This window comes from Toxorhynchites rutilus, chromosome 2 (genome assembly GCF_029784135.1).
Source record: "Toxorhynchites rutilus septentrionalis strain SRP chromosome 2, ASM2978413v1, whole genome shotgun sequence".
Classification (NCBI taxonomy): domain Eukaryota; kingdom Metazoa; phylum Arthropoda; class Insecta; order Diptera; family Culicidae; genus Toxorhynchites; species Toxorhynchites rutilus.
Genome location: NC_073745.1, coordinates 175,041,606 through 175,062,591, shown reverse-complemented (window position 1 = coordinate 175,062,591; position 20,986 = coordinate 175,041,606).

Below are 20,986 nucleotides of genomic sequence, written 5' to 3'. Positions count from 1 at the left end.
GATCTCAAGGTCTACGCTGATTCACGTCAGCGTCTAGGTGTAGCTATCCGGGTTGTCGAAGAAATAAGCAGGGACATCTGTATGGAGTTCGGCCTCGACAAGTGTCGCTGTGTCCACCTGCTGAAAGGACAACTTACCGAATCCGGAGGCTACGAGGTCTATGACGGCGAGTTTATAAGAGACATGGTTCGTGGCGAATCCTATAAATATCTTGGATTCCGACAGCTCACCGGGATTCGCCACTCCGACATCAAGACGGAGCTGCGAGACAAGTTCTTGAGTCGAGTGAACTGTGTCCTGAGGACTTTCCTCAACGTGGGGAACAAGGTACGCGCGATCAACACATTCCCGGTTCCCCTGCTGACCTTCAGTTTTGGTGTAGTCAAATGGAACAAAACTGACCTAGAGGACCTTGAGAGGAGGATGAGGAAAGCATTCAAAGAGGCCGGAATGCACCATCCTCAATCGGAACTGGAGAGAGTTTCACTATCATGCAAAGAAGGGGGACTTGGAATAGTCGACATATCTGCACTGTGTGTTGCCCAGGTACAACAACTGCGCGAGTACTTCGCAGAACGCGCCAATCAAAACGCGCTATACTGGGCTGTCTGCGCTGCCGACAGAGGATACAGCGCTCTGCACTTGGCGCAAGCGGAGTACCAACTCAACTGCAATCTGCAGACAGTGGAGGAGAAGATTGCAGCTTGGAAGCAGAAGGCAGTGCATGGTGCCCACCCCCATCAACTGGACCGGCCACACGTCGACAAGGCCGCATCTAATCTGTGGCTTACGCGTGGTGAACTCTCTTCAGTAGTAGAAGCCGATATGATAGCCATCCAGGACAGGATAATGCCGACGAGAAACTGCAGGCGGTACGTCTGGCATCAAGACGTTGATGACATTTGCCGGATGTGTCATCAGCCAGGTGAAAACATAGAGCACATTATGGGAGGCTGTCCCGTTTTGGCCAACGCAGCCTACACCGAGCGCCACAACAACGTGGCCCGTATTGTTCATCGACAACTGGCGCTCCAATGTGCTCTACTGGAAGACAACGTACCAAACTACCAGTACCTGCCTGAACCTGTCCTGGAAAATGACCGTTTCAAGCTGTACTGGGATCGCACTGTTCTGACCGACCTCTCGATCCACCACAACCGTCCAGATATAATGGTTTACGACAAGAGCGACCGCAAAGTCACCATCATCGATGTCGCTATTCCACTGAACCAGAATCTGGAGGAGACCTACGGTCGCAAAATCTGCAAGTACCGACCATTGGCCGCTCAAGGAACTGTGGGGGCTAAGGGAGGTCCTAAGAATTGTTCCAGTCGTTCTCTCTGGAACTGGAATTATCCCGAATACACTTCTGGATGCGCTAAAGGTGTTGAACATCGAGAAGGAATTGGCCGGCATCCAAAAGTCGGTCATCCTTAGCACCTGCGCGATTGTCCGACAATTCCTCGGTCAGGACTAAAACAGCACGAGCATGCAGATACGTGCATTCCGCAGAGCCTAGTCCCCCTTTGGCATTCAGAAGCCCGGGGGCAGGTGAAAATTCTGGCTAGGTTCGCCTAGTTAAGAAGTGAGATAAGTCTGCCAAAAAAAAAAGAAAACAATGACAAAGAAGTAATTGATTGCGTAACAGTAAAAAAGAGAAGTATGTAAATGCTGAACATTGTTATTGCGTAAAAGCTAGAAAAGAAGTAAAACAGAATTCGTAAAAATGAAAAAAACAGGAAGTGGGTTATATCTATGGTATAACCGCAAGGGTGACGTAGGACTATCGTTGATTTAGAGATCATTTGTATGAAGTTGAATCTGAATTCATTCTGAATGAATGAATATTTGGAGAACTTCGAAAACGAGAGCGTTACGTTGGAGGCACAAGGTTTTATGCATCCAATATTGGATACGGAAATATCCTACTGATGGGGAAGAATAATCTTCAGAAGCTATCCTGTTGATTGCGATTGATTGAAAAACCACAAAACCAAATGTATTTGGTCACAGTGTTACATGGATAGAAAACATTCAATTAAACTCTTTCACATGAATATATTTTGAAAATTCCCAAAGGAACTGGCAGATTATTTTCAGTAACGATTAGATATTTCCACATTTTCCTCGATACTTAGAATGCCAACTCGATAACCACCTGTTAATAGCACTTGATTGAAACATATTTGGTCACAGTGTTACATGGATAGAAAACATTCAATTAAACTCTTTCACATGAATATATTTTGAAAATTCCCAGAGGAACTGGCAGATTATTTTCAGTAACGATTAGTTATTTCCACATTTTCCTCGATACTGGAAGCCCACCAGTGATAAATACCAACTCGATAACCACCTGTTAATAGCACTTGATTGAAACATATTTGGTCACAGTATTACATGGATAGAAAACATTCAATTAAACTCTTTCACATGAATATATTTTGAAAATTCCCAAAGGAACTGGCAGATTATTTTCCAGCAATGATTAGATCTTTCCGGAACTTTCTCGATGCTGAATGGCATCCTAACGGAAAGAGTTCTGCGCGTGTATGTGTCGATCCTTCGCCAGCACGTTAGGCAACGATATTGTCTTGTCGATGTCCTCACGAAAAATGAATGTGTCTCACCACCAGAATATCGCTTAAGTATGCTTTTTGTGTGTGATTGAATCGAGAGAAGGTGTGGTTTACAATGGCAATTTGGAAGGCAAACTAGAGGGGAATGAACTCTCTGAGCTCGGAACTTTCGGCGACTGAGCAATAATCGATTGCGGGCGCATACAATATTGGATACGGAAATATCCTACTGATGGGGAAGAATAATCTTCTGAAGCTATCCTGTTAATTGCGATTGATTGAAAAACCACAAAACCAAATGTATTTGGTCACAGTGTTACATGGATAGAAAACATTCAATTAAACTCTTTCACATGAATATATTTTGAAAATTCCCAAAGGAACTGGTAGATTATTTTCAGTAACGATTAGATATTTCCACATTTTCCTCGATACTGGAAGCCCACCAGTGGTTAATGCCAACTCGATAACCACCTGTTAATAGCACTTGATTGAAACATATTTGGTCACAGTGTTACATGGATAGAAAACATTCAATTAAACTCTTTCACATGAATATATTTTGAAAATTCCCAAAGGAACTGGCAGATTATTTTCCAGCAATGATTAGATCTTTCCGGAACTTTCTCGATGCTGAATGGCATCCTAACGGAAAGAGTTCTGCGCGTGTATGTGTCGATCCCTCGCCGTCCAGCTCGTCCAGCAACGATGTTGTCCTGTCGGTGTCCACACAAAGAATGATCGTTACTGCAGCGGAGCGGGGATTTTTAAGCTGACTGGCTGGCTCGAGAATTACGCATGTGTGATACTGCGACTAATGTTTCGTTCATTTTATTTCTTTTTCCTTTCCAATCGTGCTTCATTCTATTTCGCTGCTGCTCTGGTTGCCCGTTTTGGTCGGTACGATTTGAGGAGCACAAAATGGACCAATCAAAAATGGGCACATAGGGCATTTGGACAATGCTTGATATTTAACAATTATTCAATTATTTATCTCAAGAAAAATGAAATGTTATTCGTTATGATAGATGCGTAGATATATTTCCTATCGATTGATGCAAAAAGCTTCGCGATCTATTGAGAAATGCTCGAGTTATAAGCGTTCCAAATCTTGCATTTTTTCCTACTTGTTCAGTGCCTAGATTTCCATTTCACCCCCTATATCTTCCGGTTAGACGTAGTCCTACGTCAAAAAACAAAACAAATGTATAATGTAGAAATAGATCGGACTGGAACGGCGAATATGGACTTCCAACGAGATGCGAGACGCGGCTAGGCGAGGCAAGGACAGAGGAATGATTCGGCATCCCAGCTGTGGTTAGGATGAATGGACGACGAGTCATGGAAGGTCCATGGTCAATGGTGTTGGGTGCTGTGGGACGGAGCGAAAACAGGAAGCGATTCGAGAGTCGTGCAAAAAGTGAATCAGATCAGCAAATCTTTAACTAAGAAAACTGAAGAAGAAGCTGTGGAAATTGTGATGAATCTGGATTCCATAATTGGACAGAGCCATTCAACGTTGACGAAAAAAAAAATTACAGCAATCTCGAAACTGATTATATGTTGCCGGAGATTGATAATGATAAAGGAAATAATTCTGATTCAATTAAAGATTGTACTAAAATAGTGACGAAAGGTGATTCAAAAGAGATGACACCAGATGGATGGGAAGCCTAGATTGCTGAAATAACAAGAAAATTACAACCAGAGAAGCAAATGAAACGGGTAAACAAAAACGCGTTATTGACGTCGATTTCAATCCAATGGTAGGAGTTGTGGAATTATGGACCGTTCTTATTTTCCGTTTATATTTTCCCTTTCAAATATATATATATATATATATATATATATATATATATATATATATATATATATATATATATATATATATATATATATATATATATTTTCAATAGCTTCTATGCTTCTGTTATATTTCCATTTATCTCACTCACACCTCCTTTTACTTTTGATATTCATTTGTTTTCATTTATGTTTGATGCTATCATTCATAATAATTATTTATATTCGGGGGATGTTAATTTCTCTCCAATTCTAAATGTCCCCCGTAATGGTACCCTTATAGACCATAGCTTCGTTTAAAGTTCTTTGATTTAGAGGGTAATAATTCCTCTCCCTTCAAATTTAGTTCCCTTGCATTTAATTATCGTTAATTCGTGAGATAACTTTGTATAATTCCACCTTTGTAGCTATATAGAAAAAAAACCTGAATATTGAGTCATATATGCCCTTACAGAAGATGCATCCTGGCTTCCAGCCTTTCGGTACACCAATTCTTAAATTGCTTCTAGATTGAAAGTACAGTAATTTATATTTAGCTCGACTTTTAGCTAATTGGATGGATCTGTAATGCGACATTTTTGTAAACATAGAGTTCGGGGTCCAAATTATGACCCCACATTGAAAGTCGACACTGTACCTCTGTCATCGGAAATGTTCAATTACAGGTTAAAATCGCCTCCAATGCGACACTGAGTGTTTCTCCGGCACGTCGCATTAAATGTAATTTACTGAACAACATGTCACAAGCTGGATGGGAAGAAATTTTCCTACTGTGAAAGCTGTGGCGAGTGGCAAACGCAATAGCTAAACAGGAAGGTTTAACCGAACAAGATGGGGATATCGAGTGATAACAAAAACACAACACCAAAGGTTCTTTTCAGAACCATCAACATGTTCATAAAGAGTAAACAGTAAACTAATCCATTTTTCAGGTAGATAGGTAGGTATTCACGTAGGAGAAGAAAATAAAACAATATATTTAAAATATATATTTAACAAAAGCTGTCCCCTTTGTATAGTCCTACGTCACTCCGGTTATGTCCCCGACATTACCCACCCGTCTTTTTCCTTTCTTCTTGTTCTAGAGCGGACTTATTATCTTGCAGCAACGTGCGCAGCTCCTCGACTTCTCCAGACGTTTTCCGCTTATATTCTTCCAATAGCAAGTGTTTCTCCGTTAGCTGTGTATTTTTGTATCTTTCATTTTGAAGCTTCGTTTCGCTTTCTTTGAGCCTGATTTTTCAATTGGCAGTATTTATTTCGTCTGCTTTTTTCGATTCGGAGTGCTGCATCTGCAGGCGCTCAATTTTTTTCTCTAGCGAGATTTTTGTGCTTTGAATAACTGAGTGCGAATTTTTCTCATTTTTGAGTCGTTTCTCTAGCCGACTTGATATCTTGAAGCCTTTCTTCAACTATTAATTTTAAGCCAGTTTTTTCGCTAATTTCCCGGTCCAAATTATTCTCCAATTTCTTGTTTGATTGTTCTATTTCATCAAAATTACTCAGTTTGTTTAATAACTGGCATTTTTCATGTTGAAGGTTTTTTATATCCACCTTCATCTGGTGTTTCTCATTTTCTAGTTCTATAATTCTTCGTTCAAATGCGAGGAATTTAGATTCTATCCTATTATTAATTTCGTTGCAAATTTCGATCGTATCTATAAGTTTCTGTAATTTATCATCAGCTTGTACTGTTGGAGCAAATTTGTCTTTCCATTCGGCAACATATTTAGAAATATATTTTTTGAAGTAAATAAATCGTTCTTTCACTTCTCGTGTGAACCGATTATACGATGATTTGAAATCCATCGCGATCTCATTATTTTTGTATAATAATATTACAATAATTTAACCGACGTTTGCTTTTTCAAACATTCACCCACTTAAACTCACACCCTTTGAAGTTTATTTCAATAAATATAAAAAAAGAATATATTGTGCAACAGCGAACTAAATTTTATGAGTTTAGAAATTATAATTGACTTGAAAAACCATTCATTGAATGACTACCGCCCCAATTCTTCCGCAAAAACGGAACTGTTAAAAGTGTTTTGTTAGGGTGTTCTTTACAAAGTTCCAAATGCCGAGAAAAAAAAAATAGAATGGATGACTCTCATTTGTGAATCAATTTTTATAAATTACTCAAGATGTTTATTTCAGCTTTGAAGCCTTGAAATAGTATGTAACTAGAAAACCTCTTCTAATTCGAACATTTTAGCGTTCGGTGTCAAAATGGGCCATAAACTTATATTCATGTACACACTTATATTCCTCTAGGAATATTTATCTTATATTTCCGCCTGCTGGATTGTTTCACGTTTTCCCTCTTCTTCATTCAATAGCTCAAAACTAGGTAGTGCGGACTGAATCAAAACGGCTGTCAAAAAAGATCCAATTGAAATGTCAAAAAAGATCCAACGATCAGGAGTGTTATTTTTCTTATGATAATCAACACTATAAAAAAAGTATTGTTATCAAAGGCAAAAAAATTAAACTTATAAGATGAATGAACTACATTTTCCGTCAATTGTTCAATTGACCATTGCTTTCTGAAAGAGCATCTCACATTGCATGGTATCAGAACTTGGCAGAACCTTCCTACACCTACATAAACAACCTACGAATAACGCTTAGTTCACTCCAAGAATTTCGGTACGTACATACATATCAAAAGTGAAATTTTTGGGGACGTTTTATTTTCTAACGTCGGTGAAAACAGCTTTGATAATGAAGCTGGCCAAATGAAATCCACGTAATTATGATCCGCTAGTGCTGGTGATAAATGTAACGGTAAAGCAATCTGCGCTTCGTGTGGACTACCGGCTTAATTGTGGAGAAGGCATTACGGTTTCTCACGAGGTTTCCTATCCGGTTGAAATGTAACGATGTATTTCTATCAAAATAATCCTGAAAATGTGTATGAAAGGTTTGCTACACTTTTGGTTTTCAATAATTCAAACATCGTACTTACTCCACAGATACGGGAACCCTTATTCGGAACTAGTTTGTCGTTTCCGCAAAAATCGACCCAGTGTTTCAGAGGGTATACGATAAAAGCTTAGGCGAACATTTTCTCTCGGATTAAGGCAGCCTTTCACTGAGTAACGCTTTTTAATGTCCACTTTCCCTGATATAATATTTCTCCGAACGAAATAAAAACAAACGAAGTCACAGTCATGTAAATGTTTACTCCTGCGATTTGAAAACATTCGATGAAAAGTGGAACGAAGAGTTGCCAGATGATTTTTAAAAAATATCTGTAAAAATATGTGAAAGTCTGTTAAAAATTTGGAAATATCTGTAAAAGTTACGGATCTATAGAAATGTATTTTAACGTTGATTTTCACAGATTCATTAATACTTTGTACATCGCGATGCACGTAAGATTGTTTTTTGTATATTATTGTATATTTTGTTTATGTGTATTTTGCATATATACGCGTTCCTTGCCAAACCAATATAGTAGTTCTCAGATTTCGATGAAAAGTGGTAGTTTTGTTCTTTATCGTAAAACATTAGACCCGTAGTTGTTAATTTTTTCGTTAGGGTGACCATTTCCATTATAGTGTGGTCCGAAAAATCTTTTTTTTTCCACTATTTCCCAAAACTGACTTTTTAGGTTATCGACATATTTAATTGAAGCCAATTATCTAGCTCTTTATTAAAAAATATTGAACTTGCAAATAAAAAATTGAACTTATTTTAGAATTATCGATTGTAGTTGTTTTTTTTATTGTTTTCATGGCTTTGGACTAGATGGTGCTATATTTTTGTATTTTTCTAGAAAGCTGAGGTTGTTTTACATGACATATCTCGATTTCAGAGATACTATTTTTTTCATTTTTGATTTTTCAAAGTTAACCGGTGGTCCGAAAAATCATTTTTTTCCATTGAGAACTACTTTATCGGTTTGGCATGGAATGGTTGTATATATACTAGCTGACCCGGCGAACTTCATCCCAAGTACTAGCATTGGCAAAACAAAATACATGCTAATTTCTTCAGCAAACTCCAGTATTGACGTAAATTTCGGAATAGATGGTGAGACATTAGAACGCGTGAATGAAATCAAATACCTAGGAGTTATCATTGATGACAATTTAACATTCAAGTCTCACATTAATAATGTCATCAAGAAGATTGCCAAGAAGTACGGCGTTCATTCCTCGTCGATTATTTGCAAGAGACGGACACACATTGTCCGTCCTCCGCTACAATATCGAAGCTGGAAAGTTTTTTTTCCCCCTCCGCCAAAGTGATTTTTGGTTGTTGTTTTTTTTTTTCTTTCGTCCATTGGTGACAAGTTAAGTGCCAACGCATCCGGAACAGCGAGGAAGCAGCACCTCTCCAGCGACGCTGGACCGGTGTTCTGTGAATTGGTTCCATTGAGCGTCACATTTGTATCTTCACCAAACATCAAACAGAGAAGTACAATAGAATAGTTTTTGCCGTCTCGCTATTGTGCTTATACCGTAGCGTGCAGCGTTGTATAGCTCCCTGAATAGGGTTGTTCAAGTTGTTCGAACTCATCAGACTAAATTTTTTTATTGAGTTTTTATTTATTAATTTTTTTTTTTACGAAATTATTGTTTTTTTTTCAAGAAGATTATTGATTTGAGCTAGTTTTTAGTTTAAGTTAGTTTTTAGTCTAAGTTAGTTTTAAGTTGAGTTTTTGCGCGAGTGTGTGCGTGTGAGTTGTGTGTGTGCGTGCGAGTTTTTTTTTCGTTTTCATAGGCGGTTGCGCACCGTCTGCGCAACCGTTATGACATCTGCTGATGCCAATGTTGCGCGGACGCGTTATTATCAACAGTCCTCGAAGGCACCATGGGTTGTTTTCTTTCGGCCCAAGGAAAAATCTTTGAGAACTCTTGATATTTCAAGAGATTTGCTGCGTAATTATAAGGGCGTCTCGATACATAAAGAGAGACCGGACAAACTGCGTGTAGAAGCACCGACTTTTGATGTGGCCAACAAGATTGTTGACCACGAAGTTTTTAACAGGGAGTATCACATCTACATCCCTTCTCGAGAAGTGGAGATAGAAGGCGTAGTAACCGACGCGAGTCTGAGTGTCGATGAACTAAAACAAGCGTCGGGTTCCTTCAAAAACTCGATGATTGGAGATCTTGTAAAGATCCTGGATGTTAGAAATCTGCATTCAGCATCTTTGGAAGAAAATAAAAAAGTTTATAAGCCCTCGCACTCTTTTCGAGTTACTTTCGCAGGTTCTGTTCTCCCAAACTATGTGAAAGTAGAAAATGTTTTTTCCCAGTGCGCCTGTTTGTACCGCGGGTTTATAATTGTACCAAATGTAAAAAGTTGGGACACTCGGTTAGCCACTGCGGCAACAAATTTCGTTGCGGCAAATGTGGCGATAAACATAGTGAGGATTCTTGCACTCAAACAGTGGAAAAATGTATTCACTGTGGCGAGAATCCTCACCCTCTACAAGAGTGCCCAAGGTACAAACAGCACTCCGATAAAGTGAAGCGTTCTATCGCTGGACGCTCCAAGCGGACTTATGCTGAAATGCTAAAGACCGCATCAGCCGCTCAAAATGAAAACCAATTTTCGCTTTTGTCATCTCAAGAATCGGATTCTGATTCTGATGAGGGTCATACTTCGGCTGCACCAGAATCTTCAATAAAGGATGAATCATCAAAAAGAAAGCTCTCTTCACCAATGGTGCACCGTAAGAAAGCTAAAATGACCCTCGGAAGATTGTCTAATTCCAAGGGTAATAGTAGCAAAAAAACGAATCCGAAGGCTCCTTCTCAGCCAGTTCCTGGTTGCAGCAAGGATTTTACGTCATTACCCAGAGAAGAGAGAAATAAAAACGCTGCTCCTCGATCTTCTCGTAGAAAATTCGCGTCTAATCGAGGATTGATAGCTTTTTCGGACATTGTGGACTTCATACTAAACACGTTCAAAATTCAAGACCCCCTCAGAAGCCTTATTTCTGCCTTGCTTCCATCTTTAAAGTCTTATCTTAAGCAATTGACTGCTTCATGGCCCCTCCTTGCATCAATCATATTTTTCGATGGATAATTCATCTAACGTAGTAGAAGATATGATCAATGTGCTACAATGGAACTGCCGTAGTCTAGTGCCTAAACTAGACTCGTTCAAATTTTTACTTCAAAATTATGATTGTGATATATTCGCTCTTTCCGAAACATGGCTTTCTTCTGACACAGAACTCAACTTCCACGATTTTAATATTATTCGCCTGGATAGAGATGATTCCTATGGAGGAGTACTTTTAGGGATCAAAAAGTGCTACTCTTTCTATAAAATTCCTCTCCCAGCTCTATCAGACGTCGAAATCGTCGCTTGTCAAATAACTGCAAAGAATAAAGAACTCTGCATAGCTTCAGTATACGTTCCCCCGAATACTTCCATTAGCCGCAGTCAACTTTGGAATCTAATTTCGATTCTCTCAACCCCAGTTCTAATTTTGGGTGACATGAACTCCCATGGTACTGGGTGGGGCGATCTTTATGATGACGCTAGGGCGGCTATTTTTTACGATTTATGTGACGATTTCAACTTGACTATCTTGAACACTGGTGAAGTGACACGAATTGCAAAACCTCCGGCTCGGGAAAGCCGACTCGATCTATCTTTGTGCTCAAACTCGCTATCATTAGATTGTCAGTGAAGGTCATCAATGATCCCCATGGTAGCGATCACTTGCCAATCAATATATCAATCAAGTGTAGCCCGCAATCCACTGAACCATCTCGAGTTCCATTTGATCTAACAAGGAACATCGACTGGCAAAAATTTGCAACGGCGGTAACAATCGGTGTCGAATCAATAGATATACTTCCACCATTGGAAGAATATCGATTCTTCGTCGATTTATTGTATAAAAGCTCACTGGAAGCACAAAAAAGAAAAGTTCCAAGTGCTTCATTTAAAAGAAAACCAGCCACTCCTGGCTGGGACGATGAATGCACAAAATTGTATTTGAAAAAATCTGATGCTTTCAAAGCTTTTCGCAGACATGGAACATCCACACACTTCGAGGAATATTCAAAGCTTGAAATACAGCTGAAACAACTAGTTAAAGCAAAAAAACGCGGTTACTGGCGCAATTTCATCGAAGGTCTTTCTCGTGAAACCTCAATACGCACCTTGTGGAGGGTAGCTCGCAACATGCGTAACCGCTCATCTACCAACGAGAGTGAAGAATACTCCAACCGATGGATATTCGATTTCGCTAAAAAGGTCTGTCCAGACTCAGTTCCAGCCCAACAAATTCTTCGAGAAACGTCTCCGAGCGGTGGACCTCTGGACAGACCATTCTCAATGCTGGCATTTTCTATGGCTCTTCTTTCATCGAACAACTCTTCACCCGGAAGCGATATGATTAAATTCGTTCTTCTAAAAAATCTTCCCGATATCGCGAAAAGACGCATGCTAGACTTATTCAATACTCTACTAGAAAACAATATTGTGCCACCCGAATGGAGACAGGTCAAAGTGATAGCAATTCAAAAGCCTGGCAAACCAGCGTCTGATCATAACTCATACCGTCCGATTGCTATGCTCTCGTGCATTAGAAAATTGCTGGAGAAAATGATCCTTCGAAGACTCGATCAATGGATCGAGACAAATAACTTGCTATCAACTACACAATTTGGGTTTCGCAAGAGCAAAGGAACAAACGATTGTCTAGCGTTGCTTTCTACAGATATTCAACTGGCCTTTGCGCACAAGGAGCAACTGGCTTCAGTATTCTTGGATATTAAGGGAGCTTTTGATTCAGTTTCCATAGAAATTCTGTCAGATGATCTGAACAGATGTGGACTTCCTGGAATTTTGAATAACTTCTTGTACAATTTGTTGTCAGAAAAGCAAATGAACTTCACCCTTGGACAGCTGACAACTTCCAGAAATAGTTATATGGGTCTACCCCAAGGCTCATGTCTCAGCCCCCTTCTTTATAATTTTTATGTGAAAGATATTGACAGTTGTTTGGCAGAACAATGCACGCTAAGACAACTTGCAGATGATGGTGTGGTTTCCGTCAGAGGTCCCCATGCCGAAAACTTGCAAAGACCATTGCAAAATTCCCTAGATAACTTGTCTTCTTGGGCAAGGAACTTAGGGATAGAATTCTCGCCGCAGAAAACAGAACTGGTAGTGTTTACTCGAAAGCGGTCCCCAGCCCAATTGCAACTTAAGCTTTTGGGGAGAAACATTACCCAATCATTGACCTTCAAGTACCTTGGTGTCTGGTTTGATTCAAAATGCACTTGGAATACCCACATTACGTATTTGAAGCAAAAATGTCAAAAAAGAGTCAACTTTCTCCGCTCGATTTGCGGCACGTGGTGGGGAGCTCATCCGGGAGATCTCATAACGCTTTATAAAACAACTATTCTATCTATTCTGGAGTATGGCTCTTTCTGCTTTCTCTCAGCAGCTAAAAGTCACCTTCTAAAATTGGAACGAATTCAATATCATTGTCTGCGTATAGCTCTCGGCTGTATACACTCAACGCATAACATGAGTCTCGAGGTTCTAGCAGGAGTAACTCCTCTACAGAACCGATTCTGGGAACTTTCTCTCAGAATACTGGTGAAATGCGGTATCACGAACACACTTGTGATTGAAAACTTTGATAAAATGCTTCATCTAAATATACAATCTCGGTTTATGAGAATTTATCATCACTATATTTCATCAGATATTTGTCTTCCATCGTTTACTCCAGACCGTGCTCACTTCACCATCAGCAGTTCCTCAATTGAATACGATCTGTCGATGAAACAAGCAATACTTGGGATTTCAGATCAGCTTCGACCAACTTTCATTCCCCGTATTTTTAACCGAAAGTACCAAAAAGTCAATTGCATGAAAAGATACTTCACTGATGGGTCTCGCCTCAATGGATCCACTGGCTTCGGTGTTTTCAATGAAAATTCAAGCGCCTTCCGTAAACTGCAGGAACCTTGTTCCGTTTATGTTGCTGAGCTGGCAGCAATCGACTTCGCATTGGGGATGATCTCCAACAAGCCTGCAGACCATTACTTCATTTTCTCGGATAGTCTCAGTTCGCTTGAGGCTCTCCAGTCGATGAAAACTAGTAGGCACCCATCTTATTTCCTCACAAAAGTGAGACAGCAGATGAGTGCACTGATCGAAAGATCTTATAAGTTAACCTTTGTTTGGGTCCCCTCTCATTGCTCAATTCCTGGCAATGAGAAGGCGGACACTCTCGCAAAGGTGGGTGCCCAGGAAGGCGAATTGTTTGATAGACAGATTTCATACGATGAATTTTTCCAATTACTGCGTCAGAGTTCCCTCTTGAGTTGGCAAACCGATTGGGACACTGGAAGTCTTGGGCGGTGGTTATATTCAATTATTCCAAAGGTTTCTTCGAGAGCGTGGTTCAAAGGTTTGGACTTAAGTCGTGACTTCATTCGTGTAATGAGTAGACTTATGTCCAACCACTACTCGCTAGATGTGCATCTCCACAGAATAAATCTTGTTCAAAGCAACGTCTGTCGGTGTGGAAACGGTTACGATGACATCGATCACGCAGTTTGGCAATGTACGGATAATTACGCAGCCAGAGAGTACCTTTTGAATGCCCTTGAGGTCCAAGGAAGACAACCCTATGTTCCTGTTAGAGACGTGTTGGGAACTCGCGACATCTGCTATATGCAGTTGATCTATATGTTTGTGAAACGGTATAGTATAAGTATTTAATGCTTTTGTGTTTTTCTTTTTCGTTATTAGTTTGTTTGTCTTGTCCCCCCATCTCACCATCGCCCACCCTCGACAGCTAGTCGAACACCAGATGCTATCCCTGGTCATTATGCACAATGCTACAGTGCGTGCGGCAACCCTCGGTTGAGACAACGATACCTCATATCCATATCCCCAACCTGACCCGTCCCACAAAAATGTTGCCCTTTTAACCTCGAGTAAACCGCGAGTATTCGGTCGAATCCTACTAAACATAGAAATTAGTTGAAACTTTGTATAAACAAACCTTGAATTAGCGGCTCCGCAAAGCTTATGCGATTGAGCCTTACAAATAAATGAACTGGATAAAAAAAAAAAGTACGGCGTTTTGTGTCGTTTGAAAAAAGAACTGACGGTGAACAGTAAAATTAAATTGTATAAATCATTGATCTCACCGCACATAGACTTTTGCTCGTCGATCCTATTCATTGCAAACAATACACAATTAACGAGATTGCAGCGTTTACAAAATAAAATTATGCGTTTGATTTTAAGATGTAGTAGATACACTTCCTCTAATTTGATGTTGGACGCGCTACAGTGGCTATCTGTGAAGCAAAGAATTTACTATTTGACAATGGTGTTCATCTTTAAAATTTTAAACGGTATGCTGCCTCGATATTTGTGTGATCGAATTGAAAGAGGAAGGATTCATAGATACAATACTAGAAACGCGGATGATGCAAGAACACCTAACTTTATATTCAGTAGGTCGCAGAACTCGTTGCTATACAAAGGAATACATTTTTTCAATTCGATGCCCAGGGAAATAAAACGAGCGGCAACAATGGCAGAGTTTAAGCGAATGTGTATTTCCCACGTTAAATCTGTTTTGTAAACAGGGTTTCGAAAATTTTTTGTAAATTAATTTATTTATGTTTACTAATTATTGAAATTTTAAAAAAAATTACAGGTATCTCAAACTGCCATGTTCGTACTGATGATGATGTTTTTTTATTGTATTGTAGATTATTAAAAAAAAAGAAAAGAAAAACGAGCGTTGTCTACGAAAGTTTGAGCCTCGCGCGCGTTTGGTGGGCCTGGACTAATGTTAATAATGAACACTGGCAGAAAACTGACACACAATGAAATTTTATGTAGGGTCTGAAGTGGAAACTGGAATTGGGATAGCTCATTCAGCATTGTTGTAAACTATCTTTCATCAGATGGTGGTATCGATTATTTCTGATTGTAGCAGATCTCTTTTATGTTCTAAGTTGAAACTTTTGGATATTGGGTTCAATTCCCAATCAGTCAAGGATCTTCCCGGGTTGGAAATTTTCTTGACATGCCTTGGAAAAAAACTTTGGGCCTGAAGTTGAGACTATGACTATGTCAATGTCAATATGGATAGGAACATTGTTTGTTTCTTCGCAGTTTATGCCTAGTTTTTTAATGTTCTATTGATAGATATTTATGCCTGCAACAGAACCAGTTCGCTTTGTTTTTGTTTTTATAATACTGGCTTCTTGATATGTTTGAAAATAAATATTATCTATAAGATAAATCGTCCTGCTCAAACCTTTGTAGCGGTATGAGGTGGTCCATCATCATCATCATCATCCCGCCCAAAATTATTGTTTTGATATGAATTTTTTAGAACGAATTCCTAAACTTTTTCTCATCATAACATTGTTCTATGGGAAGAATACAACAAAATGAAGACGGCTCAAAAGGGACCTTTCCTTAATCGGATTTTGCGATTAGCAACACATTTGACCTTCCATTTTTATTTATATAGATAGATAGATAGAAGATATAGGAATGCGTTGTTTTGCCTGAAACAACCATTTCCACTTTCGGACCAAGATCAACTTCGCTAGCGCAAATATCGAATGGGCTAACAACGTTTATCACGATGTAATTTTCGGTCATATGAGAACTCAATTTTCGAATCTTCCGACATTCTTTTAGAGTTTTCCGGACATTTTCCGATTGTGCTCTCTACTATATTGATCTCCGGGAGAGATAAATACAAAAAAATAAAGAAGGCCAAAATCGGACCATCCCTTCTTCGGGTTTTCCGCTTACGAACAGATTTGGCCTCCATTTCTATTTATATAGATAGATATAGGCTAACAGTACGAGGTTGAAGGGATGCTTAAGGACTAAAATGAAACGGTCTCCGTTGTCGCTTGGATGTAGTCATCTGAATATTACTCAAAGATGTTCAGTTAGGGCTTTGAGAATTAACTCATTGCCGTTTGCTCAAAAGATACCCCTCTAGGAGTCTGTTTTGAGTAAATTAGCGACGCACATGTTGCCATCCGCACGTTTGCTAAAAAATGATTCGCTTGGCGCCGGCAGCGCTCATTCGGTTTACTTGGTTTGTCGCCGGCCGTTCTTGACATTATCGGAAAATTACAATCTCTTCGATAGTTCTCATAGGCTCTCGACTCTGTTCCCTCACTGTCATGAAATTTCGAATTATAATATAGTAAATGTATAGTATTGTAGTAAATGAATGCAATTTTTCATTTATCGTGAAGAATCGTATCGTCTCTTTTATGTGCAATGATGTCAGGACAAAAGTAATTATGTAATGTAATGTTTAATGGTATATAACACAACATATGTCACAATAACGATTTTGAGTAATATGCGTTTGAAAACTCTTAATGAATCGTTATATTTTTCGTAGAGTGATCCCCCTATATAGAAATCAAAGACATAGTCCTATGTCAAAAGTATTTTACAGATATGTCTGTAAATTTACAAACATATATGTGAATCTGGCATCTCTGGTGGTCTGAGAATTTATTGCAAGAAATCGCTTGAAAACATACATGAATTTGCTTGAAAATGAAGTGGATTGAGTCCGCACCACTTAGGCTCAAAACAAAATATTCTTCCAGTTTCTCTTAGCGTACACCCGTCAAACAGCAATACTCTCTCGTTTCAAATTAAAGAAACAAAAAAAAAACCAATGAATAACACCGAGACAACAACTAACACTGCTAACAAGAGTGAACGAATGACTCTAAGTTAAAAGCCTTACTTTTTTTTTTTTGATGATATTTTCTGCCAATATTAGGAGTTTTATTGGAATAATATCTCCCAAAAATCCACATACACTATACCACATACACAAAATCAAATGTTTTCAAAATGAAGACATGTATTCAACCCTGGCATCTCTGAATGTAATGCATATGCATTAATGCGTTATATGGCCACGTGGAAATTATTCCCGATTAAGCCGAAGTATTTGTAATTAAAAAAAACTCACCTTATCAATAACATTTGAAACATCCTCATTCTCCACGAGAACATTCCTCGGGTCCTGTTGCTTTTTTTTAAATTTTCACTCACTGGAATAAAAATTTATTCGGTTTTCGAAACACAAAGAGTCCACAAAGTTCCTTTTTTTTTCACTGATACCGACACTAAGCGATTCGTTGCCAGATAGAGGAAAAACAAAAAAAAATACGTTTTTCGATAACTTTTAAAATATTGTTGGGAAATTCCCCCCGAACAGTTTCTTTTTCCTTCTTATGCTCGTTTTCACACACTAATGCACCGTTCGCTCACTTATCCAGAGTCAGCCTTGGACTTTTTTTTTTTTTATTTTTCTTGTAACTTTAGGACTTTTCCCACACTTTTTGAGAAAACTTGGCAAGTGTTTTTCTTTTTTCTGAGTTTACAATTCACCGGAATTTAGTTAAACTAGAGCAAACTGTAGGTGCCGACCTGCCACTGTATTCTTCACCACGGGATGATGACGCAATTTATTCCTTCTACACTCTAGCGTTTATCAATAAAGTAACACAAAACTATAACCATATGCCGATTGATTAATTGATTGCTGGCTGGAGAAAACCCTAGTCTTCTTTTGCACGGAGCAATTTTTCTTCTTCTTCACGGCTTCACTTCTGGCACGCGCAGCGAGACCCAATTCTTTTTCTTGCACTCCACACCTGCGACTCATCAGTCAGAAAATGGCCCTGTACTTAGAAGCACTTTTTTCCGCTGTCACCACATGAGACGCGTCCGAGTCGGGGAGGTTTCTTTTAGACTAAAAATAACGACCGATCTTAATGGTTGCTCAATCCAGACTCCTCTATTTTTTCCGTTTTTCGTTTCCTCCACATATCTTCTTGTTCCTTACATCTATTACCTCCTCTTTGAGGTATAATCAAGCCAAAAGGGATTCGAGATAAGCTTTCCTTAACCTAGGCAACAGATTACTTTATTTGTTGGGATCGTGCTGACCTTATCGCAAATGTGTCCCTATCTGAAAACTTAAGACTCATACGATCGTAAAATCAACAGATTAATTTATTTAATCGGGATCGCTCCGACCTAATCTTTTTGCCCCTGCATAAAAATAAACTATGAATCATTCAGGCGCGGCGTATTGATAATTTTGGTTTTTAGGTCGTCGCAGTTTTGTTAGAAAACGTTCTACAATAACAAACTTAATGTGTTGCGTCTCCAATTTAATTGGAAGAATGGAAAATCGACAACAAGTAGATGCTGTATATGTTGATTTGGCCAAAGCATTCGACAAGGTTACCCATCGTCTTGCCGTCGAAAAATTGAAAAGGCTTGGCCATTGGTTAACGAGGTGAATTTGGACGTATCTGTCAGGACGAAGTGCGTTCGTACGTATTGGGAACACACAATCTTCACTCTTCGATATTTCTTCCGGAGTCCCACAAGGAAGTCATCTGTGCCCACCCTTATTCGTGTTGACGACCTGTGTAGAATGATGAAATCTCCAAAGTTCCAAAGAGGAACACAGCTTGGATGGTATTTGTAGAGCAGATCCATTTTGCATACATTGCAATGACAAGCATAATTCAACAAGTCGAACTTGTCCCAAATACGTGATAGAGAAGGAGATCGCCCGTCTTTGCTTCACCAAAGGAATCTCATACCAAGAAGTAACAAAACAACTGAAGGCAGGAGCTGGATCCTACGCGACCGTTAGCCAAATTCAACAACGTTTGGTTACAGTGCGTGAAAGTTCACCCGAATCGGAACAGTAAAAACAAAAAGACGAACTCATAAAGCAGCTTAACGAAACCATCGCCGCACTTTCAAAACGAGTGGAAGAGCTCGAGGAGAAAAAGACCAAAAAAGTTAGGAAACGCAACAAACAGCAACCCCAGACAGATATGGAAACCGGCAGCGAGATGGAAACCGACACAATCAACGAACAAGGAAATACTGGAAAGATCAGCGAAACTTTGAAGATGGGTGGGTCTAACACCCAGGTAAGTGGGAACTCTTCAAAGCCGAACGTTCTTGAGGCACAAAAAATGGCAAAATTCTGCTGAAATTTCATATCCAACAAAGAAAATCTCCGAAATAATTGATAATTCCCAACACATCCCTGGCCACTCAATCTCTTCTCCTACTCCGAGTCATTCAATTCCTTCCCAACACTCCCTTGACTTTCCCCCGTAAATTAACCAAAAATGGCCAACAACACAGCCAACCACAACCAGTCTCATTTTCAAACTCTTGCTATGCAATGGAATATTTGATAAAGCAACACAATCCATTAGCAATAGCCCTCCAGGAAACCATGATCTCAGAATTCCTCATCCTCCTAAATTTCGTCAAAGATTATGATATTTACATTAAAGAAAATACTGATAATCCGCAAAAACTAGGCATAGGTCTAGCTATCAAATCTAATATTCCCCACCGTCGAATTAACCTCTCTCCCTCTTCTCCTGCAATAGAGATTGATTTCCCTATCAAAATTATACTCCTATCCATATATATATTCCTCACTCACAACCCAATCCAACACTAAAATCCAGCCTCAATCAGATTTTGAATAGATTTTCATCGCCTGTTCTGCTTATGGGTGATTTCAAAAGCCATTCAACTCTTTGGGGTGATTACTCCACTGACCATCGTGGTATTTTACTAGAACAATTCATCGACGAGAATGGCCTTAATTTGCTCAATAATGGAGATCATACTAGGGTTTGTTTTTCTTCTGGTAAATCATCTGCTATTGATCTGTCCATCTCCTCGCACAACCTCTCCTCTCAGTTGTCCTGGAAGGTCCTTGATGATAGCTGCGGTAGTGATCACTTCACCATTATCATCTCTCTGAACCGAGATGGAACTATGACCTGGTCGATTGGCATGATAACCAGAATGAAGTCTTTGACTATTTTACCTGTACCCCGCCATCCACTCCTGAGGCTTTCGTTAAATCACTTTTTGATATCGGGAAAAATCACATTCCTCGAAACAGTTCCCTGGTGGGGACCCGAAGTGCGGGCAGCTATAGAACTGCGTCGCAAAAAGCTTAGAGCTCATCAGAGATTGGCACAAGAAGATCGAGTTAACTCAACAGCTCATTCAGAGTTTAAAGCTGGTAGAAATGCAGCCAGAAGTATAATTCGTCAAGCCAAACAGGACAACTGGAAGTACCTGGAAGTACCTCAAAGGATATCTGGGACAAAATCAATCGTTTGAGTCGTCACTGTATCAAACTATCCATCAATAATGTTCTCACAGATAATTCATCCACCATTACAAACATGTTGCAGATCATTTTTCACAAGGTTCATCTTCCTCCAATTACTCCCAACAGTTTTTATCCCACAAAATAAATTCAGAATCCTCCCCTCCTTCATTTGGTACAGATCTTGACGCGAAGTATAATAAGGAGTTTGCATTTGAGGAGCTTGAATGGGCTCTTCGCGGAGTACATGGTCCATCCGCCGGTCCTGACGATATCGTTTACCCTCTTCTCAAGAATCTTCCCCTAATTGGTAAAACCATCAACAAAGTTTGGGACCAAGGAGAAATTCCTGTGGACTGGAAGGAAGGACTAATGGTTCCTCTCCCGAAGCCCGGTAAAAATAAAATCT